At 38.0% G+C, this 13,732-nt stretch overlaps 1 pseudogene; it reads right to left on the bottom strand.

The window, feature by feature from the left end:
• Positions 1-13,732, bottom strand: part of LOC127434528 (dihydropyrimidine dehydrogenase [NADP(+)]-like) — a 245,984-nt pseudogene that overhangs the window by 212,543 nt on the left and 19,709 nt on the right.

Here is a 13,732-nt window from a genome sequence, read left to right as displayed (position 1 = left end):
AAAAGGGGGTGGCTTAGTCGTTTTGCCATATGACCCAGGTGAGGGGCGTCAGAAGTTTCTGGGGGGCACCAGGAAAATCCCCAAAACAGGACTTTCTTAATATACAAATATACGAAGGTTAAGCAGTCATAAAAGAGGTCATTTACAAATATAACCCTTAAATTTAGCCTACTGAAACAAAAAACAACTTTAATTCAAAGGATCAGGGAGAGGGTGGACAACAGTTCTGTAAAACTTAATTATGTTTTTGGTGCAAGAAACCTTGACTAATGTTATAAGTAGACTTCAGGAGAAAGAAATAAAATAAAAACTGTAATACATTATGTTAATGTGAATTGTGTGACTGAGACACACGGCCCTGAAAGATGTAATTTACTCACAGTATAGAAGCCTTAAAGGTATAGAAACAAAAAATAATTATAATAATAATTCTAAAGGGTCAAGGACAAGTAGGAAAATGACCATGTAAAACTAAATTACAACTGTTTTGGTGCAAGAAACCTTGACAAATTTTATAATATATATACATATATATATATATATACATATATATATATATATATATATATATATATATATATATATATATATATATTTATTTTTTTATTTTTTTTGTTAAGCTATAACATTAACATAAAAACAAGCAATCGAGACATGAGGCCCAGAAAACAGCCATATCTCGACAGATCGAAATGTATAAACATATTCATAAAGATGAGACCAAACAGAAGTCACATACATATAAAAATATAATAGCAAAAACACCTTGTTTATTTCTAAGGGTAAGTGAGAGGGAGGAAATGGTTATGTAGAACTAAATAAAGACTATTTTGCTGTAAGAAACCTTGACAAATTTTATGGACTTCAGGGGAAAAATACTGTTCCATTATAATGTTAAGATAAAAAAAAATGAAATTGAAGCATGTGGCCAACAAAATAGCTGTCCTCGACAGGTCGAAATGTATAAACATATTCATAAAGATGAGACCCACCCGATCAAAATGAGAATCTTTGAGAGGGGCACCTTCAGTTCATTATCTCTCTTTTCAAAAACTGTAGCTCGGGGGAGGAAAAAAAGAGAGGGTTAAAATAAGAGAAAGTGAGAGTAAAATAACCTATTCCCTACTCTGACAAACCAGTGCTCTGCACTACGGCTGAGGACAGGAATACCATTGTCTTTTTTCTCCTCCCAAGGTAACATTAAAGACACGGCACATCCAGACACATTTTAGACCCTCATCTGTCTCCCCTGGCCAGCAGCCCAAGTGCTTAGCAAAATGTCAACAGAAAATAATGCACACACAAAGGCAATCTTATTTGTTCAAGAATTGCTCTAGGTCACAGCAATTCAACTGGGCTATGAGAGAGGCGTTCAAGAAAAGAGTGCCTAGCAGTGCAGTGCATTAGATACAGTGTTCAGGCTTTTCTGTGCTGTAACGCAATCAGATGCATACACAAGCTTTCCCTTTCTACCCTTTCTGTTTTTTTATTACCCTTACAAAAAAAAAAAAAATTATCCAGTCAGTTAAAATGAAAGGAGTTGTTGATTAGCAGACCACTGGCAAGCTGATTTACCCCCCCCCACACACCCTTCTCTCGCTCTCTCCTCCCCACCTTATCATTTTACTTGACTAATAATCCATCAGAATGTTTTTCCGTGATGAGTGCATTTGGGCTCTATCATGCGCAGGTAGCTAATCTCCTAATTCATTGTTTTCATTAAATCGGAACTAAAATGAGCTCGCAATGGAAAAAGTACAATTCAATAAAAGCCAGGCCTCCCAGGATTTGCAATTTTAATGACTGCTTACCTTTATGAATTCAACACAAATTCAACTCTTCACTTTTTCTTGGAGAAAGTAATAATTTTGCTCATATTCTTGGGGTTGTGGGAAACTCTTCTTTTGATCAGGGACTGTTTCTAAAATCGGGATAAGGACTCAAACAAACCCAGCTGAATGCAGTGAATGCAAACAGGACTAGAGAAAAAGTTGCTCTGTGTAATTTTTTGATGCTAAACTACTTTCTCTGGTGCCTGTTTAATATGTAAAGACAACTAAAGTATTTTAAGGCACATACAAATACATATATAGCCCTATAATTGTTTTTTTATTTTTTATCTGTGCATACTGTGCTATGGTGCTCATGTCCAACATAGTATGTCCAACTTTAGTTTAAATCTGGTTTGTGACGGATCCTAATCCTCCCTCTTCTACCTACCATTTCCTGTCCTCTCTCTCCTATCCTATAAAATAAAACAGGCAAAAGGCCTCATTTAATTTTAATAATTTGCTATTACTTATTTTTACAAATTTTAACTACACTGATTAAGCAAACTGCAAAGTCAAGGTCTAATAATTTGCAATAATGTGCATGTGTCTTGTATATTTTTTAATTAAAGATGTAAATTAATGTACATAATTATTACATTTTTATATATTTTTATATAAAATATAATGAATTCATTTTAATTATGTATTTTTATGTAACACATTTTTGCACTTTAAGTTTTATTTAAGTTTAAGTATTATACTAAAATGGTAAAAAATAAATACAATTTAAAAAAAAAAAAAACCCTGAAATACCATCAAGCCACAAGTCAAAATGTATAAAGTCATCACTAGTCACAAAAACAACTAACCTAATCTAACTGAGTTGGTTAGCTGGTCAACCAGACCTGGGCACATACAAGATGGTCAGGTTGGAAGACCATCTAGACCAGTTTAAGCCTGCTAAGACCACCTTAGGATGGTTTAAGATGTTCTTGCAGCTTGGCTGAATTGTGTTCTAGTGCTGGTTTACAGTGTTACCTCCCATCTATGGTACAGACTGGGCTGAACACACATCTATGCAGAGTTCAATCTGTCTGTCTGATAGACACAGCTGTGTCGGTCTGCTCGGGCATCTGGATGCAAGTTTAATGATGTCAGTGGTGTAGCTCGACTGGGGACAGGTGGAGAGAGAACACCAGGTGAGGCGAGATTACTCTGTGCACCAAGGGTTAGGACAGCAACCGTCACACCTGTCAAAAGCAGCCAGTATGGGTCTGCCCAGGATCAGGGGGATATCCAAGAGCTGCAAACACAGCACACAGATATATGAAGAGTGAGAGACCTGCACTGCTCTGCGTGTGTGTGTGTGTGTGTGTGTGTGTGTGTGTGTGTGTGTGTGTGTGCTAGGATTGGATATGGACAGATCCCAGTTTGAAGGATCATATGCATTTGATTGACACATCACTCAAAGCTGTCATTTTCATTGCAAGGTGTCGACCACATTCTAGATGTGACATTGCTAATCTAACTGTAGCTAATCTAACTACAAAAAGCCCACTCAGATAAAAATAGCACAAAACATGTCCGAGTCTGGTGGCAGGCACTTTCAGTTTAAATGCACACTCTGCTTTCTGTGACGACATACAGCTCTGGAAAAAATTAAGAGATCGCTGCAAAATTATAGTTTCTCTGGATTTACTATTTATAGGTATGTGTTTGAGTAAAATTAACATTTTTGTTTTATTCTATAAAGTACTGACAACAGTTCTCCCAAATTCCATATAAAAATATTGTCATTTAGAGCATTTATTTGCAGAAAATAACAACTGGTCAAAATAACAAAAAAGTTGCAGTGTTTTCAGACCTCGAATAATGCAAAGAAAACAGGCTCATATTCATTTATAAACAACACAATACTAATGTTTTAACTTAGGAAGAGTTCAGAAATCAATATTTGGTGGAATAACCTTGATTTTCAATTACAGCATTCATGCATCTTGGGATGCTCTCCACCAGTCTTTCACATTGCTGTTGGGTAACTTTATGCCACTCCTGGTGCAAAAATTCAAGCAGCTCGGATTTGTTTGATGGCTTGTGGCCATCCATCTTCCTCTTGATCACATTCCAGAGGTTTTCAATGGGGTTCAGGTCTGGAGATTGGGCTGACCATGACAGGGTCTTGATCTGGTGCTCCTCCATCCACACCTTGATTGAGCTGGCTGTGTGGCATGGAGTATTATGTTGGAAAAACCAATCCTCAGAGTTGGGGAACATTGTCAGAGCAGAAGGAAGCAAGTTTTCTTCCAGGATAAACTTGTACGTGGCTTGATTCATGTGTCCTTTACAAAGACAAATCTGCCTGAATGAAGCACCTCCTGATCATCACCGATCCTCCACCTGGTCGTCTAATGGTTAGATGAAGACCTGGCGAGACCTTCAAGCCACAGTGTCTCACACCCACTGTGAAATTTGGTGGAGGATCGGTGATGAATTGGGGGTGTTTCAGCAAGGCTGGAATCGGCAGAAAATTAATATGAACTTGTTTTCTTTGCATTATTCGAGGTCTGAAAACACGGCATCTTTTTTGTTATTTTGACCAGTTGTCATTTTCAGCAAATAAATGCTCTAAATGACAATATTTGTATTTGGAATTTGGGAGAAATATTGTCAGTACTTTATTGAATAAAACAAAAATTTTAATTTTACTCAAACACATACCTATAAATAGTAAACCCAGAGAAACTGATAATTTTGCAGTGGTCTCTTAATTTTTTCCAGAGCCATATATGCTCTCTGCAGACTATATTATTTTAATTAGATTTCATAAATTAGATTTTGCTGCTGTATTGAAATTTGTATCAAGAATTTGGGAATTTTTACTGGTATTGGTTTCATGTTAACTCTATTAAGTATGATTTTTTTTATTTATTTATTTATTTATTTTTTTAATTGATCTATAATTATTCTTTTACAAATTTAAGTCTGTGAATTTTAAACATGAACGAAGATGAACACCCTGAAGGAGTTTATTTTGTGATAATAACCAGCTGACTGTATATTATCCCGCTTATTCGATGGCTATTAACCAAATAAATAAATAAAAAGAAATTAAACACTGATTTGAATTAAAATTATATAATAAAGCACAGAACAGCTGAAATCCACCTGCGGTTTGCATCAGAGCTCTGTTGGTGTTCATTTTTGTAAATAATGAGCGCTGACTCCTCATTATGCATCATATTACAAGACTACTTGCCAAATAAATAAATAAATGGACATGAAACATTGATTTGATCAGAAATTATTTAATTAGCCTACTTGCAGAGATCACGCAGTGATCCAAAAAGCAGGAATAATGACTCGCAATACCCAGATGAGCAGTCTGATACTTGGATGTGCGGTTGTTACTCAGAGATACCAGACTGCTAGATGGCGCCATTGATCAATCATAATCGAGTTTTCCAGAGCGCTGTGTAATAAGCATAATTAGTTTGTGAATGTAACGGTATTACATTTCTTTCCAAGTACAGTATCCAACTTTTTCCTACATCCCATGATGCTTTGAGCGAAATGTGGGTGTTACTTCCGTTATCAAGAAAACACAGTTGTTGTTATGGCACACGTCCATTCATTCTTTCGTGGCGGTGTTGGGATTTTGAAGAGAGTGTGTCTGATTTCATAAATCATCACTATATCAGTGTGTAACTGAACGATTATAAACTGCAAAAAAATTTATAAAAGACAAAGAAAGTGCAAACAAAACCGGCGCACTTTTTTTTCCAGATGCAGTTGAGATTTAATCCAAGCACAAACGCAACATTTCGAGCAGAATTATCTGTTGTTTTTTGTGGAGTAGCCTACCTGTGTTAGTTCAGCTTCAGATATGTGTGCTTGTCATCTTGTCATCCTGCAAGTTGAAATCAGGCAGAGACACTGAGGAAGAGCCGAGAAGTTTCCGCCTTTGGGTATGTAATCGCTTTTTCGAGTTATCTGATCGGATGGTTATTTCCTTTTAAATCCACAAGTAAGTATAAACATTTGTGTTTAAGCCGGGTGATTGACTGGTAAGAGGCGGTGCTTCGCTGCCATCCGGGACTAATCAGGACAGCATTTTAAACCTAAAATGCAATGTGCTTTTTGACAATCTCTGTATGTCTTTTTTTGTGATCCAGTCACAAAATATTTTGCACCCCATTTACAACTAAAATTAGTGCACACCATTTGTGATCGGATCATCCGAAACGCATCTTCTTACCAGTTGTAAACAGGGTCTAAAATAACTGCAGCCGGAGCTGGGGAATGCTATAGAATGACTTCCAGCAGAAGTTGCACCCACATTCGTTTCCCCTGTAAGACCCCCAGGAAAAAGTTGGATAGGCAATGCTTTTTTTATTACGAATACAATCTTTTGTTAAATGCTTTCATTTTCATTAGCAAACTAGTAGGGACTGTAACTTATTTCTGTTTTCTCTTCCCACGGTACATTTGACATCACAGCAGAGAGTGCATGTCTCCAACTGGACCCTTCTAAACTGTATACACAATTTTGTTTGCGGAACCATCAGCCAAAAATCCCTTTTACCCTTTGGAAGTATTAAAAGTTAAATGGAATCAAATGCATAGTTACCATGGCAACTTATACATCGGGAGAATGTAGGATCTGTCAAAGTGGACGGGTGAGGTTAAACGTACATGCCCACTGCACGGATTCATCTGTCAACTTAATTGCTTTGACACTTGTGTTTTTAACCAATTTAAAAGCTGATTCTGAGAGGGTCCAGTGAGAGCTGGCCTTTGCTCCAACACTATACAAAATATAGTTTGTATTTATTAAAAATGACAAGCTATCTGACAACATACAAATCACTGTATATATAGCTTGCTGTGTTAATAACATCTTGACCAATGCAGTATTGTTTTGCAGTGATACATAGCTATTTTACTGAGATATGCACTGTCAGTGGCTAATTTTTTTCTCCCTAATTTGGCATGCCCATTTCCCACTACTTACTAGGTCCTCGTGGTGGCGCAGTTACTCACCTTAATCTGGGTAGCGGAGGACAAGTCTCAGTTCTGAGACAGTCAATCCACGCATCTTATCACGTGGCTCGCTGTGCATGACACCGCGAAGACTCACAGCATGTGGAGGCTCTTGCTATTCTCCGTGATCCACGCACAACTTACCACGCGCCCCATTGAGAGTGAGAACCACTAATCACGACCACGAGGATGTTACCCCATGTGACTCTACCCTCCCTAGCAACTGGGATAATTTGGTTGCTTAGGAGACCTGGCTGGAGTCACTCAGCACACCCTGGATTCAGACTCGTGACTCCAAGGGTGGAAGTCAGCGTCAATACTCGCTGAGCTACCCAGGCCCACAGTCAGTGGCTATTTTTAATTCTATACTTAAATACAGGAATAGTTCACCTGAAAATGAACTTTCTGTCATCATGTATGCACCCTTAGGTCATTTACAAACCTATATGACTTTCAGGCTGTTTATAATCTGTCTTTAGCGAAACACAACAGAAGATATTAGGCAGGATGTTAGCGTCAGTCACCATTCACTTTCATTGTATGGAAAAATAGATGCAATAAAAGTGAAAAGTGACGGAGACTAACATTCTGCGTTCATTTTTGTTTTTTTTGTTTTTGCCTGTTTCATTGTCCACCAAACAAAAATGTTTAAAAATGTAACAAAAAATGACTGATTGCTTAAAAAAGTTACAGTACATCTCTCCTCAACAAGCTGCTCAATTTGAGGATGCATTCATATCCGTAGCACAAACAGTAGGATAATAATAGGTTGGTGTATGAGCAAAAATTTGCCTTAGCAGGCACCCCTAATGAACTAAAGAGTTTTTCACTATTAGCATTCCATAAAAATAAAAGAGAATTTGCAAAGGCCCTGATGTCACTTTGAAGGTGAATCTGCAGCCTTAAACCCAGAGCTCGAGGGGGTTGAATATAAAACCGCTCTCCACAATGGTGCATTGACAAAGGTCACACAAAGTCCTCCCAAGGTCTGGACCATTTGATATCCAATACATCTATTGGATGGGTGTGGAGATGCTTTAAGGGCAATGTTTACCCCCAACCAAGTTCATCACTCTCTCCGGAGTGACAGAGGGGTTAACGACGCCCGGCGCGCAGCTCAGTGTACAATCAGAGCAAATCAGAGTGCACACGGATGACAGCAGTTACATCCGTGTGAGTCATAAGCTTGTATTTAGGGAACGGGTGGCCATCCCTCAGTGCCCTGACAGTGTGGACGCGGCTTCTCAGATGGATCAGACACCGGAGAGATGGAACGAGTGCTATGAATAATATGGAGCGCTGTGGGAAGCGAGGCAGGGGGCATGACTGAGCATTCATTAGCCACTTCAAGAACACTGCAAATGGACACCGTACCCCTAACCTTCACTGTGACCTCTGAGATCACCTCCACAGCTGGGTACGAGATGCATCCGAGCTGTCCCCCTAGCCACCTGGGGTCTGAGTTTCTTAGTGGATCTTGAAGTCAACGGCGGAAACTTAAAAAAGATATTTAATATCTTTCTGGCTTACTAAACCGATGCTTGCTCACAGTGTCTCTCCTGAGCAGTCGTTCAGTATTTCCTTCAGGATTTTGCAACAGGGGCATGCACCGATACCTCCAACCCCAAAATTGGGCCTAACAACTTGCTAAACACTACTTGTTATTATTACATAATAATAAAATAATTATTAAATATAAATAATAGTAATAATAATAATAAATAATAATAATGTAAAAGTAATTCATAAATATAAATGTATTATAAATCTAATAAATTATTGATGTTCATTATTAATAATTATGATTTATAATATTTAATAATTATTATTAATGTATTGTTTTATTATTATTCATTGTCAATATATTATTTCAATGTATCGCTGAGCCCAGTCCTTCTCTCTCGTCACATAGCTCACTATAAAATATAGTGGTACAGGAAACACTGACTGTTGGTTCTTCAGAGAACTGCACTCCAAAGTAATGCCTTCTTGACAAGAGAAAGAAATAGGTGAACAAGTGGACTTTTGGAGCAAACTGCAAGCTTACTGAACCAGAAAAACATCCGCAAAGTGTCCAAACTAAACTGCATGCTGCCAGAGACTTGGTCCCCAAAACTTGGCTCCTATTTTCTTTTCCATCAAAAGAAAATTGAGCACACCAGGTGTGCCATAGCAGAGGAATGGTTAAGCTACCTTATATTGTTTCCTTTAGTTTGGAGAGCATAAAAAGAGGTTCTGCCAGTTTCCCATTCCTCTCAACCGATTAATGATGTGATTGCCTAAATTTATTCACAGGCACTTGTTTTTGGGCAAAAGGTTTATGGATATTCATTGTGAAGGTCTGTGGAGTGATTTGTGCAGCATGAAATTGGTGAAATGTAGCTAACCTTGTTAACTTATGCAATTTAAGTCATGTCGCAGACTCATTTCAGTGTGATTATACACCAAACGCCCTGGAACAGATGTAATTGATGGAAAGAACCTGTTCAATCTTCACCAATCTGAGCCGAATGCACACCTCTGCCACCCTGGCAGCTTACTACAGGGTCAATTAGAAGCTCTCTTAAGATTTGCATTTCTAATCATATTCTCTTTTATTCTGTTTTTGCCTTGTTAATTAGCAGGTAAAAAGGGCATTTTCTTCAGTGGTCGGCGGTGGGCAGCAAACGGTGAACAGCACGACATCAGATAAATCCCTGAGACAAAACCACATTTTAATTTCACCTGCAAATCCTCTATGAAAAGCTCACATGAACTCTCACAAGCAAGACACAGCAGTGCTGTGAGATTGTTAAAACTCTGACTAACACATATATTTTGATGTTGGACAGGATTTGGCTGAGTGAATCTAAAATATTTAGACTGATTCTGACAGAGCTTCAATTTTGTTTTCTTATTCTGAAGATGAGAATTTAGAGCCCTCCCTTCAGTTACCCAAAAAGAAACCCATTCATTTGATTAACATTGTTAACGTTTAAGAAATCTAAAGAAAATACAAATATTTCTTCAGTAAAAAAAAAAAATTAATAACATGAAACTGCATTCGCAAAGAATTTCATTTCCATAATGTGATGTATTTTTGAGTAAAACCAAATTTAGCGAGAGAAACAATATATAATGTACAGGTGGGTAGTATGACTAAAATCTTACATTACTGTATTAGTAATTTTATATCATGGCATTTTATGATTTTATATCACTGACTGATTTCACAATATAACTATTTCTGTCAAAAATTCCACTAGGGCAAGACTTGATTTTATCCATCTGAATTTGACTGGATCATTTTGTTGTCTGGATTTATATTATTGGATAGGTTAATAATATTTTCCCTCGCATACATGGTCATGGTTACATCAGCAGAAAAGTAAAGTAGCACGCTAAATGACATAACCTTTGCTACTGATCCAGCCAATTATCACCACAACCTGGCCACAATTCATAATCCTGGCAACTGACGGCCAGTTTTCCATTAAGGGAATTTATTTAATTGCTATTTTGATGCTGTTTGTGCATCCCTGATGATATATTTATCTACGAGCCGCTTAAATATTGCTAGGAATCACGTTCATATGCATGTAGTTGACTGTAATCCTCCCCTATCTCTTCTAATGAAGTTAAGCAGATTAGGAGAGATTTTTACAGATGACAGAGAATAGTTCCTGTCATCTCAACACATTGCTCAATAAATCTATTCTTGCACTGTGGATCAGTGAGATGAAAGTGGATGAAAAATTAATTGAATATGCTTTATTTTTTTATTTTTTTAATACATAGGATTTAATATAGTGACTTGTGAAGAGAAGCTACTTTTTATTCAAAGAAGTTGTAGGCTGTCAAAACCAGAACAATGATGAACAACTTGCTAAGCAATTTTAGTGCTGATGAGGTCACTGCTCTGGTTTAGTGATTACCTCTACTGAATGACCAAAAACCTTTTTGAAGTCAACATGGAATCAAATTTGACCCTGTTTCATTACCTGTGCAACAAGTAATTTCTAGCCAATAAAATATTTTAAAACTAAATCTATCTATTGAATTAATTTGAATTCACTATGAAAATTTCTATGAATTTTCTAAAAAGGATTTTAAGGCTTGTGTAAGCCTTGATTCCCTGGTAATTTATTTTGCACGTTTGACAGTGCATGTTATTCCAAAGGGGAAAATATATACATTTTCTGTAGCCTATTAACCAAACATACAAATTTACTTTGCCTAAAAGCTAAAATGACTTTCCTTTTCAGCTGACGTCACCAATGCCTCCAACCACATGGCTCCATTCTAGCATGTCCCAGGCACTTTTCACAATCCAATCCATTCCCACTGGATGAAATCAGGTCCCATCCTAAATTTTTTCTAGTTAAATACCCTCTTTCACGCAAAATTAAGTCACATACAGAAGTAAAATAGGTTGAGAATGCCATTTCATGTTACCACAAATGACTGAACTTGTCATCACAAACTAAATATGGAAAAGAAACAAACAAGTACGACCAGCAAGACAAAATGTGCAAGCAGTTCAGATATTGCACTCCAGAGAGTTAAATTATACATTGACAGGTTAGCCAAGCAAAGTTTACTCCTGGTCGCCATAAAGCTGATCTTGAGCCCCGAGGGATGCCTTCTCCTTGCACAAATTAATACCTTTGAGAGGTTGACTGAACGGCGGCAATAAACTAATTTGTTCCCCTAAATAATGAAGAATGACTCCCCACAATCCCCCCTCAACCACCACCACTGGTACTTTGGTCCTCGCCACATCTGTGACTGTTGCTATGGTGACCTGGTCTTACCTCACCGCTTCCCGAAGTGCTCCACGCTCGTTCAGAGTCATGTGTTTGATGTCATCGAAATTGTTCTCCAGCTTCACGCAGCTCTGCGAGAGAGAGAGAGAGAGATAGTGGCAGAGAAATTAGATGACAAAGAAGAAGCTGATATTTGTTTGGATGTTTGTGCATGTGCGATACATCTCATTGATTGGGGTTGTTACACAGCCTTTGAACATAATCCACTTGAACATCATCAGCGAGAGTGTTCCCCAAAGCTCTCAGCCACGGGCTACATGAACCTATTTTTCTTTATCTTTTTTGATGGGGTCCCAATGACAGTCCTGGCTCACTGGGTGCTCATGACTGCACATTAGGACTGTTATAAAATATCGATACACCGATATTGATTGGCACGTGATTTTCTCAATACGTTTTTTAGGCATTGATATATTAACATTAGCTGAGATTTTAATTAGAAGCCTAATTTGTGTGCTTTCAAATTCACTGTCAGTTGTCCTTCCATTTAAATTAGTCTGGTGAAATAGCTCTGGGAGACCACAAGTCTATAATATTCGATTCCCAGGGCGTGCTGAGTGACTCCAGCCAGGACTCCTAAGCAACCAAATTGGCCTGGTTGTAAGGGAGGGTAGAGTCCTCATGGTCGCTATAATGTGTACAATTATAACATTTACTGTACTTAATACTGAAGCCGTCGATGTGGAGTAGATGGCTGTCCAAAGTTGTGAATCTAGTCAAAAACTTAACGATTAGAAATGGCTATTGTAGCCTTTAATAGGTTTCATTCAAGCTGTCAAACCACAAAAAGGCATACTTGTAACTGAAAATTCATTGTGTAGGCTATGTCTGTTTGCGGTGGTGTGCATACCTTCTTAGAAAATAATTATTTCTAATTTTAGAACATGCCATTTCGTCGACTAAACACGTCCAGAGTGCGACCCCCTCTAATAGATATAAAGAGACAAAAACTATTGTGCAACAAGTAGCTCTATTTATATCTGAAAAAAATTCTGATAAAGATAGATAATCATCAGAAACATTTTCTGATCATTGATGCGTGAAATAGGCATTGTTCCCAAGCCTATAACTGCATTGTAGTAGTGTAAGAACATAGTAGTGTTGTATATACATTTTGGATGTGTTAGTTTAGTGGGTTTTTCTTTTTTTTTTCCCAATTTGGAATGCCCAATTCCCAAGGCACTCTAAGTCCTCGTGGTGGCGTAGTGACTCGCCTCAATCCGGATGGCAAAGGACGAATCTCAGTTGCCTCCACATCTGACCCGCACATCTTCTCACATGGCTTGTTGAGCGCATTACCGTGGAGACATAGCACGTGTGGAGGCTTCACGCCATCCACTGCTTCATCCACGCACAACTCACCACACGCCCCACTGAGAGCGAACCACATTATAGCGACCACGAGGAGGTTACCCCATGTGACTCTACCTTCCCTAGCAACCAGGCCAATTTAGTTGCTTAGGGATTCGAACTTGTGAACTCCAGGGGTGGTAGTAGTTTAGTGGGTTTTAACATATATTCTGAAGGTGTGATTTGATTGGACGGACCAAATTTAGACAGGTGAATGACTAATTTCTGTCACAGCTCTTTAGGCAATTTTTTTTTACCTACAATATCCTTGCATCTTAATCATCAAAGATACAAATTACTTTTTGGAAGCATTCAAAATCCACTCCAAAAATCTGTGGGGGCACAAGTTACACTTCTGCTCTCAGTGCTCATGCAGATTGTACCACACATTCAGGGGTTGTGCTGCGTGATTCATCAGCAGTGACATGGCCAACTCCTGGGCTCGTACAAAATGTTGAAGTGTTCTGGGGGTTGGACTGCAGTTGTCATGGCAATCAGCCTCTCCAGCCCCTGACCTCTGAAGGTAGGTGTGGAGTTTGAATGAAGCCTGCTGGTATGGACAAGCAGGTAATTACAGGAAAACACCATTTATGCTCTCAAGCACTCCAGATATACACAATATCATAAACATTAGCAATAGATTGGAATACATGTGAAAAAAAAAAAAAATGAAAAAAAAGTCATTTTCTTTTCTTTTTTTTTTCTTCTTTTTTTTTAATGAAATGTGACCTGGATATGTTTTAGATTTACATATAAGGTGAATTC

The sequence above is a fragment of the Myxocyprinus asiaticus genome, chromosome 44 (genome assembly GCF_019703515.2).
Source record: "Myxocyprinus asiaticus isolate MX2 ecotype Aquarium Trade chromosome 44, UBuf_Myxa_2, whole genome shotgun sequence".
Classification (NCBI taxonomy): Eukaryota; Metazoa; Chordata; class Actinopteri; order Cypriniformes; family Catostomidae; genus Myxocyprinus; species Myxocyprinus asiaticus.
Note: the sequence above shows the minus strand (reverse complement) of the source record. Positions and strands in the feature narration are given on the sequence as shown.